Genomic DNA, 11,442 nt, shown 5'->3' with positions numbered 1-11,442 from the left:
GAAAAAATAAAAATACTGAGTTCTGCAATAAAGTATCACGAATGTCTATAGATATAATAAATAATGATTGTTAATAATTTATTCAAGTCACTAGTTTTCATGGTCCGCTTAACCAATTAATATCTTTCAATTAAGTAAGGTTTTTAGTTGAGATAAAAAAGTCAATGTCACGAGCGGGATTCGAACCTACGACCTTCGGCTAGATACGCCGCTACTCTACCACCTGAGCTGTCGTGACACTTATTTAGTCACGATAGCTCAGGTGGTAGAGTAGCGGCGTATCTAGCCGAAGGTCGTGGGTTCGAATCCCGCTCGTGCCGTTGACTTTTTTATCTCAACTAAAAACCATAATTAATTGAATTGTAAATAACCTTGACAATAAAGATATTATTTAATTGTACTAACATTTTAATTTACTATTTTATATACAATAATATTTTTATCCCTAAATCTATCCCTAATATTAATAATATTTTTAATATCCCTAAAACAATATAATTTAGATTCATTTGAAGCACCCTTTAACGCGCTTAAATACGAATTTTCATTGCAATAACTAAATAAGCATTTTTGGGCTCGATTCGTTGAAGAATTTTTGTCACAAATGTTCCACTTAAAAATTCATAGCTACTCTGAATTCACTAATTTTGTGGTCCGCTTGACCAATTAAAATATTACAATTAATTAAGGTTTTTAGTCGAGATAAAAATGTCAATGGCACGAGCGGGATTCGACATTTGAAAAATGGCAAAAAGGAGGGAAAAATTCAAAAGGTGGGGTTGAGATGGGAAGTTGGTGTCCGAGTGGATCGAGGTAACGATAGCTCAAGTGGTAGAGCAGCGGCGTATCTAGCCGAAGATCGTGGGTTCGAATCCCGCTCGTGACATTGACTTTTTCATCTCAACTAAAAACCTTAATTAATTGAATTGTAAATAACCTTGACAATAAAGATATTATTTAATTGTACTAACTTTTTAATTTACTAATTTATTATATGCATTTTTTAATCTACGTTAAATATATGATTAGTTTTATTGAATTTAATTACATCAATACTATTTTTTCTACATGATATGCTTTGCTTTAAAATCGGCCTTAATGTAAAATGAAAATTTGTTTATATTTCGATTATTTATGATTCTTATTGGGTTGTCCGGAAAATAATGCAGGATTTTGGTATTAAAAAAAAAAAGAAACTAGTTACTTTAAAGCAATGTTCTTTAATCAAAATAATTTCCCATACTCTCAATACATTTCTCCCAACGTGTTGGTAACTNTTGACATTCATACAAATGAGTAATCCTGTAAACGTAAACAGAATATTTTATATAGATTTTTTTTAATGAAAACTTAAAATCCTGCATTATTTTCCGGACAACCCGATATTATATGAGTAGTCTTGAATGATATGTTAGTTACATATTAAACTGTGAGAATGGAAAGGTAACATTGCTGTCCCTGTGTTGTCATGGAAGGAATGTTTATACTTAGTATTTGACATTCCGTTACTATTAGCATTCTTGCTCAGCACATATATTCTATTGGTGTACGACTGCACAATATTGCTCAATGCATTGATACTATTTAATTATTATTTTTGTATTGTATTAACCTCGAGAAATATTGATTGCAACTTTAGTATCCCTGGAAATTTTATTTAAACTTGTTTTTTTCTTTCGAGTCTTTAAATCATCACATCACACTGATTTTTTCCTTCATTTTCGAGGATTTCCCCAGCCGAGGAATGAAAAGTGTTTTCATTCCTTTAGGTTTCCACTTGGCGGAATTTACCCGTATCCATTCATCAATACAGCCGAGAATTCTATATTCCGTTAAATTTTCAAGCTAGCTGATTGGCACTTTTTCAGTGGGCCTTTTGGAGGAAAGAAAACACGTTTCACCTGTATCAGCACATTAGAGGTGAGCCTCATCAACTCGAAAAGTTAAAAATAAAAAAAAATTGTTAAATACTGTAGCTTACTACTGCTAGTATTTCTACGTTTTACCACGTAATGAAAGTTATCGTTAATTTTCAAGTATTAAAGCTTAATAAGTTAATATATGTTCAAAAAAATATTTGTCTTCGCAAAACGATCTGAATAAACTTAGAAAAAGAGGAATTCAAGAAATAAATTTCAATGTAGACTAAGGATGAAATTGTTAATATTAAATCAGACTTAACTGAAATATATTATTTAATTATTGCGTTCTCTTTTTTTATTCGGTCTTTTCTCTTGAACCGTATAATAACAAATGAGAACAAAAAGATCTGAGATTTTAATTTATCGTCCAAAATTTTCCCCTACAAGGATCATTTTTACTTGCGTTTTTAAAACAAAGGGCTTGCATTAAGAAAAGCGGGAAAACCTTTAATTTTCCATGTGCCAGCGCACTTGTGAAAAAAACTTAATCAATAAGTTCAACTAACCCGTCGGCGGAACAAAATGCAAAATAAAACAGTGCATAAAAATATAAAATGAAAACAAGTGTTATAAACTTTAATGAAAAAAAGGCAAATAGCAGAAAAATATCGATAAACCGCAAGCCAATGAACGCAGCCATCACCATGACCACGATGATAATTTTGCCATGGATACCCAGAATCGGTATGAATATTTTCTCAAATACGACCTGTTTCCGGTAAAACTTCAATGTAGTTTATTGCACATTTTTTCTTTTAAAAATAAAACTACGCGTGTCAAATATTTGGTGTTGTTTGTCTCCTGGGGGAGCGCTAAAAGATTAAACATGTCGGTCTGGTTAGCATTGTAACTACCTTGAGTACTCGACATTTCTAAACACGGACTTGTAGCACCGAAATAAGGACCTTCTCCATTATCTATGCATTTTTCATCAAAACTGTCTTCATTTTTAAATTCAAAGTTAAATTGTCCAAAAACGATCTACCTATTGAACCCTTTCAGTTCAACGGATGGCCATTTCGCTGCCACGTAAGTTTTTGCCATCAAAACCAGTCGTTCTGAAAGGGTTCAAGAGATCACTCTTTTTGTTTAGAGAATTTAATATATATTATAAAAACGAACTCAGGTTTGATGAAAAGATGAAATTTTTTGTGTAACAATTCTCTATTCCCAAAATGTTTTTCAATAATTGTTCCATCTCGCCAGAGTAAGTTAGAAGACTTATTTTTTGGCATTCTACTCCATCTACAGTCTACTGCCCTCCTACGTTCTCATAGCTAACTACCCTGTATAGAACATATCTACAAATTAGTATTAAAATACTTTTTAACAAAAAAAATGAACATATAATGTATACTTAATTTTATATTAAAAATCAGGGATAAGGAAAAATTCTTATTATCAATGTTAATATATAATTATAATATAAAAGGCTAATAATAATTATTACTGAGATAAAATACACATATAACCGATGTAATAAGAGATCAGCCTTGAAAATTATAATTAAATTTGAAAATCTGTCAGGGATGAAGTCAAACAGAAAGTAAAGACTCGGGTCCATTGAGGAGCTTTTGAGATATGTATCCCCTTCATCAGTATTTTATTAAATTTAATTAATAATTTAACCAACATCTTAACACAATATGAACATCTAATTGCAATTAATGGTTGGCTTCAAACACCATAAAATCAAATTTTCATAACAAATGCCACATGACCAGCGTATTTGATAACAAAAGCATTTTTACAACTATGTATTAGGTAGGACACATAATTTCTGGATTCACCCTAACGAAAAGTTTATCAAAGAGATAAAATGGGAACTCAACTATTTTTAAAAAAGTCGAAAGTTTAGTTCTTTATCAATAATATTAAAAAATGTCATTATAGCAAATTTAATTTAAAAAATGTATAATGAAGTAATAAAAACTATGGGTCCCGAGAAACTCAATTAAAAAAGAACAATAATACTGTTTAACAATAAGAACAAACTACAAATCTATGGCATGAAATTATTTTAATATTTGTGTTTATGGAAAATATATGTAAATTAATTATCTTGCATGCATAACTAAACAAACAAAAACTTTATGACGTGTTTCGCCGGATGGTCAAATAAAATTAAATTGGCCCTTGAAGCCGCTACATATGGATGGATAGTGGGCGGATACTGTTAACGTGTGAGTGAGAGCAATAGGAACGATAAACTTGTTTATGATTGATTGTCCCTATTGTGCCTGACCGTTATTCAAAAAACAAACGGCGAAAGAGATTGTTATTATTATTATTATTTTTGGAAATACCGTACTGTTCGACGTTTCATGGCAGCCTGGGGTTTGACCTTAGAGATGCCCGTCCGACCGATCGTGTTTAGCTTCAATTACCGACATCTAGGTCATTTCAGCCCCCAAACGGATGCATATTACAAATTAGCCATAAATTACACACTTTACAATTACAATCGTGTTTTCCTTCGCTCTTAAATACATCCATTCGTGTTTGCAGACCACTCCAATAGTACGATGGAGTACTCGACGCCTGTTGTCACCATCACATTTTAAGTTGATGAATACATGAGGGAAAACATTTTTCCCTCGGGACTTTCACAATTTTTTTGCTCACGCGCTAGTGAACTAACTTTCAAACCTTTCATTATTTAGAATTAGTACATGTGATTTGATCCAAACTAGGCGTCCGTGCCAAACTTTTGACTCTCAAGAACATCTAAACATAACTTTTTCCAAACTCTACCATGTAATAAAAAATATACATATCAAGACAAGATCAGAACCGTATAGAACAATAAACATCAAATAAAAAACAATAATATCGATAATATAAACAAAACACAAAGAACAAACTCAATGTTGTGAGTTTGTATTCTAGGATAGATTCTAAATTTATTCAGAGTAAGACGCTTCGAAACTTGTCTTTTTGCATCATCGACCAATAAAATGTTGTTAGTTTTTGACAGATTAGATTCAACTTTCTATTTCAATCCAAGTAAGCAGAGAACCGTGGAAACTTCTATCTTGAAAAAGTTTTGCCAATACGGGCTTAGGGAGCAAAAGTTTCTACCCAAAAAAATCGACTATCAGCTATCGTGTTTCGCGGCCGCAATGTTGAAAATGTTTCAGCAGAATGTAGTATATTTTACTGAAGTTTGTACATTGTACGGTTAAATCTGAACTGTTTTACGTTATGGACTTAAAAAAAAGGAAAAATTTAGACTCATACTTGTAAATAACATATCTAATGTAAGATATTTTTGCTCGGTTTGCTCTGATAAAAAACTGATGATCGTATTATTTTAAAAGTGGAACATTTTAGTAATTAACTAAAAATAATTGTTAATATTATCTTGATATTGATATACTGTTTAGTTCATTGTGAAAATGGATAGTTCTTGTAGCAATATGGCTTCAAGGGTTATTCTTTCTACAGAAAACTGTATTTGTTCCCATTTGTCCGATTGTTTGATTAGAGAATCTGCTGATACGAAATCATGGGCGGAAATGAAACGCTTATTGAGAACAGGGCGTTAAATGAAGCAAGAGTTGATCAAGGACGGCTTGATAAAACTTAAAATTGTACATATGAGTGCGGAGTTGAGCATATATAAATAAATTAATAAAAACAGTATGTTTTTCCACATTAACTGATACAAGGTTTATTACAGTTTGGAGAGGAACAATAATACTGAAACGTGTAAACTTTAGACAATTGAGTTCAATTGAAGGTTTGCCCAGTTTTACCGTTAACGTTTTAACATCAAAAACGTGAAATCGTTACAAAATTTACGTTCTAGTATTTAAAGCAAGATTAATTTGCTGAGATAAACGAAGTCTATGTGGTTTTCACTGCTTATAACCCTTAATTTGAGTCATCTGCTTTTGTAATTTCTTTGGGATTTGCCATAAATATCACTCTTTATCATTTACATTATGAATTGTTTGCTGGACAATCAAATGAAGAACTTTAGTCATCAAATTCATACGAGGACAATTGTATTTAAAAAAGGCTTATATTTTAATATTTTAATTTACCAAAATCTATACCGTACCTTATTTTTAAATAACTACTATGAATAGCAACAACTCTGCATTACAAATTTGTAAAATATTTGGACTAATTGATAATAATTGACTCACGATTTACAATCATTTGGGTATAAAATTATTGTAAATGTTTATTTTTACATAACCAAAATAATGTCTTACGCAAAAAATGTATCTATTCTTTTAATTTTTTGATTTGGTTAAAGCCCTTTAAAAATTGGTTTTAAAAACTTTCACATTTCATTTCAACACTTTGACCAACCATTGAGATTTCTGGAGAACAACAGAAGTTTAATTAATTTTTCAATTTGAGTAGTTTAAAAAATTCAACTTAGCAGCTAAGGACACACTAACAATAATATGAGAAAACTAAATCCAAAACAGTGATTGTTGTTGATTTAAAAAATTATCGGTTACGTAAGTTATAAAGCGTGAGGCTTTCATTTTGTGATTTATAGTGTAAATCATAGAAAAGTAAAAACAAATCGAATATTTATTTTATTAATAAACAGTTAATAGAGTAATTATTACTATCGTAATTTAGGATCGTTGAGATGGGTTTGATCATTTACAATAATACGAATGCGATGATAAACAGAACAAATTCTATTAAAATGATAAAAAAAAAATAAATAAATAAAAAAACAGTCTCAAGACTAAAAATCGGCCAAATACAATTAAATAAATGGAAATACATTTAACTGGGTTATTTTCAATACAAGTAACAGAAATGTTGAATTATGTGGTTAGCAGGCTTTTCAGTTTCGATTATATTTCTCACGAATCAGAGGGTTTGTTATAAAGTTTAATATGTAAAATATTTTGGCTTTGTTATTATTAAATTTTGAAAATGATGAAATATTAAAAAAAAATCGTTGTCTATATTCAATATTGAAGACATAATCCTCGGTTTCCTATTAAACCCCTGCGGACTGAGTACATAAGAATTTTTTTAGTATCTGTATTTTTTTCCTCTCTCGGATGATATATCTTCCTTCATGCATGGGAAAATCCTATTATGAAAAGCGATCGTGCCTCTTTACGCACTGGTCAGCTTAGAAAGGACAGAAAAATCCGTTAATTCATCAACTAGGGGCAATTCGTCTACGCCCTGCCAGGAAAGTTGAAGGAACAATGAATTGCTTTAAGATACCATTGAGAACCGTTAAACTACCGGGTAACTCAATTTAAAGTTTAGAGAAATGGTTCAAATCCGATGCTTAATGCTCACTTAAAGTGACGTATGAGAAAACGTGACTATCCGACATCTTTTAAATGTGCACTTTCAACCCTATCTATGTAACGTTCTTGTGCTACTTGTGGCCAAGATAAAAAGTTATCTTAGCAAAAAAACACTTCAACATCCTAATGTGATTAGTCAATCCGTGATTCTATAATTAACAGATATGTTGCCGCGGCGTCATATTATAATACGACAAAACGGAGTAAAATTGATAAACACACTCACACAGAAAGAAAGAAAGAAAGAAAGAAAGAAAAAAGAAAGAGAGAGCGAGAGAGAGAGAGAGAGAAAAGAGAGAGGGATAGAAAGTTAAACAGAAAGGAGTGCACAAGAAAAAAATACACACATTGATTAAAATTTGCTTAATTAAGCTGACAAGCTCAAACAAAAAAAATAGAATTTTTTAAAAAATATTTTAAAATAATCAAATTTCAACTGTCAGTATATACACGCATGTTTAATATAATAATGTACCTATACAATTAGATTAAATATAAATAAATTTATTATTGATGGACATCATATAACTGGCCTAGCACGTTTGAATTTTATACGTTTCAATATTTTTCAATGAAATTACAAGTGAGATAAAATACTTCACTTCTAGATATATCACTGACGACAAAACATTCAAAAACTACAAAAACAAACAAACAGTAAAAAATTTATCTTACAACATAATACCTACAACCTACTGTACTCCGTAAGTAAAACATTTTATGCCCAATAATTCTCCTCGATGTATAAAAAGGCAGGTGTCTCATGACCTGTTCTCAGAGAGTAGTAAGAAAATTTCTCAACTGTTTAAATTCTCCTTTTTAAAACGTTAAAAAAAACAATTTTTGATAAAAGGGGGTGAGATAAACAAAAAAAAAGAGATTTGCCAAAAATATTTTTTTTGGCCTGTTGTATCTTAAATTAGCTGACAAAATTGGAACCGACCAGTAATGTACGACAGGTAACATCATACATAAACACATTCAAAAACAAAAAAATCGGATATTCGTAAAATATTATGATGGTAAGCTAAACGTTGATTTTATTGTTAGATACATTAAATTTAATGTTTTACATCGAAGAAAATGATTAACGTTAAAAATAGAATCTTAGAATGCCACACAAGAAGAGCGCAAGATTATAACTCATTATTTCTTGATAACCCATCATCACCTATGAATCAACTTGAGAAAGAAAAACGTATACGTCGTTTAAAAAGTCATTTAAACTAAACTAAAAAAATCGTTTATAATTTTATAAAAAATATTTATATTTAAAACTATAATATTAACAATGTAAATAATACATTGTTGGACAGTTATACAAATCATAAATTAAAGGCCATTCGGAAAGATTCTGAAAACCTTTTCTTTATAAATAACTAACACTGAACTTTTAAAAGCCTTTATATAACTGTTTTATAAACACTTTTGGGTATTTTTTTGAAGCGTTAATCAACGGCGTGTTAATAATTGATCAAGGAAATTCGTGCTGCGGAAGATTCTCGATACTAACTCACCCGTGAGTTTCCAAGTTTAAACATCTACTAATAAAGTGCCAGCCAGTTTGAGAAGGGCCTAAACTTTAATATTAGCTTTATTCTGTTTTGACGGAAATATATAGATCGCCATCGTATGGTCGTTCAATTATTAAATTAGGTGGAAAAGAATATAACGTTCATTTGGAAACCAAAAGTTTATGACATTTCGGTTGAATATTTCATCCCAAAGGAAAGATAAAATTACTAACTTGGTTTAACACTCAACCATTGAAAGTCAAGTAAATAAGATTTGACGAGTTTCATATAGTCAGTTCATTTACAGAGATATCAATAACTAATCATCACTGTTTTGCTGATGAACATCATAACCTTGGCATTGTGATTTATTAAGATTTAAAAAAAGGGGATTAACTTTTTCTACCATATTGGTTTTAATTGATTTTGCTGTAGCCATCCTATTCATACGTTTATGAAAAGGAACTTGTGACTTGGGCTTTAGCCCTCTGATAAATCCTGAGTAATTGGTCGCGTGTGTGGTGGCATAATGGCTTTGTTGATACGACTGATATGATAGTGTCTAATATGTGGGCGTTGGCAAAAGTGGTGTGATAAAGAAGCAGCATTTTTCAAGCAAGGGGTAAAAAAGATGGATACAACGAGATGGCAACTGAAAGTAATTAATGGATAAATACAATCCTGCTCGCTGAGTGTATAAAAAAGTTCCGTTGAACGTCAATATCCTTTTATTGGTTTATGGTTTTAAGAAGATTGTTTTCAAAAGAAATATTTGTACCAGCCATACATGTTTGGAGTCATTCGACAATGAATTTAATAGTTAGATAAATGCCACAACTTCCATCTAACAAAACTATTTTTACATAGTATTAATAAAAATAAAGTCTGTAAATAAATTGGAATAGTATCTTCGTTTCTAATTAATTTGTTATATTTATAAATTTATTGCTAGTTAATATACAATTTTATATTATTTGCATTGTACAATGCAAATTATACATATGTCATTTGGTCAGCCACCACTGAATAATTTAACTTGATCACAGCCATTGGGTTGTACCATCATAACATGTTCCATGTTACTGTATAAACATTCGTTTGCAAAACTATACATGACAGCAATGTTAAATAAAGGGTTTTAAATTTGAAAAAACAACTGTTTTCTTACTCTTAAACTGAACTTATTTCTGTCTTGCAATACATCAGTTGATTTTGTTTAATTTAGGGTAGGGAAATAATATGTAGGTTCGTACTAAATGAGAGTAGACATATAATAAGTTACAAAATTAAAAAGGCGCTTCTAGTAAAGTAGGCAACAAAAAAAGACATTTTTTGACTGGATTCGTCGGGGGCAATATTTTGCCATGTTCGCGATACTTAAAAAGTCTGAATTACATCCAAATTGAACGTTTATGGAACAGTCTGAATATTGAAATTTCTTTATTTTCTTTATAATTATATCAACTGCATTTAGATTTTTCGCCATTAAGTGAGTGAAATAAGGAAAAGTCCACAAAAATAGTCACAAATATTTTTTTTATAGTTTTGATTTATTTCCAGATTAGTGCTATTAAATAAGATTTATAGTGTTCTTCCCTACGTTCTTATTCTTGTAAATCGGTTGAATCGTTTTAGAATTATCTCAATATTTCCAATTAAAAAAATAATTAACGGAAAATTTGTAAATCGTAAAATTCATAAAAAGATTTAAAAAATATTTTAACCTATTTTTTGGATTATTTTGATTGCTGATTTATTCATGATTACTTTCGCGAGTGAGCAAAAACTATTTTTTTGATATAGAAACAAAGTTGATATTCGTTTTCTTCACTTCAAAATACTTAGAATATAATTTTTCTCTCAATTTTTTCTGCCTCTAATTTTTTTTTGAAAATCACCAAAATGGTGTTAACTAAACTAAAACGGAGCTACGGATCCAGAAGAAACTTGGCACGAATTTAAGACCTTTTACCTACACATAATGAAACAAATATGATTGATAAATAAACCACGTTAATAAATTAGAACGGGAGAAATATAATAAAACTTTTGATTAGGTTTCGTCTCACTTACAAAAAAATCTATAAGTTGTTAGATAGACTGAAAGAGGCGAATCCAGCTTTCCACTGACCGAATAAAGGCTCAATTTGGATAACATTCAGAGTAGCAATTAATTAAGGTTTTTAGTGAGATAAAAAGTCAATGGCACGAGCGGGATTCGAACCCACGAATAGATACGCCGCTGCTCTTCCACTTGAGCTATCGTGACCTCGATCCACTCGGACACCAACTCCCCATCTCAACCCTACCTTTTGAATTTTTCCCTCCTTTTTGCCATTTTTCAAATGTCGAATCCCGCTCGTGCCATTGACTTTTTTATCTCAACTAAAAACCTTAAATAATTGTAATATATTAATTGGTCAAGCGGACCACGAAATTAGTGAATTCAGAGTAGCTATGAATTTTTAAGTGACAAAAAATCCTTCTACGAATCGAGCCCAAAAATGCTTATTTAGTTATTGCAATGAAAATTTTTTTTAAATTTTTATTTTACGAGGGTTCGCAACAGCAGAGCTAAAAAAAAGCCCATTTGTAAGTATGTAGGGAACGAACCCAGGACCTTTACCTTACAGTGATGAGCGCCGTGTCAACGCCTAAACCGTTGCGGCCACCGACGCCCCTACGAAAATTCGTATTTAAGCT

General features: G+C 30.8%; 1 protein-coding gene across 3 annotated transcripts in view; it reads right to left on the bottom strand.

Moving 5' to 3' along the window:
* The window catches only part of LOC106667887 (tensin), a 302,717-nt gene that overhangs the window by 246,355 nt on the left and 44,920 nt on the right, over window positions 1-11,442 (bottom strand). The window lies entirely within an intron of this gene.

Source organism: Cimex lectularius, unplaced genomic scaffold, assembly GCF_000648675.2.
Source record: "Cimex lectularius strain Harlan isolate CLEC.00 unplaced genomic scaffold, Clec_2.1 scaffold149, whole genome shotgun sequence".
In the NCBI taxonomy this organism is placed as follows: Eukaryota; Metazoa; Arthropoda; class Insecta; order Hemiptera; family Cimicidae; genus Cimex; species Cimex lectularius.
Note: the sequence above shows the minus strand (reverse complement) of the source record. Positions and strands in the feature narration are given on the sequence as shown.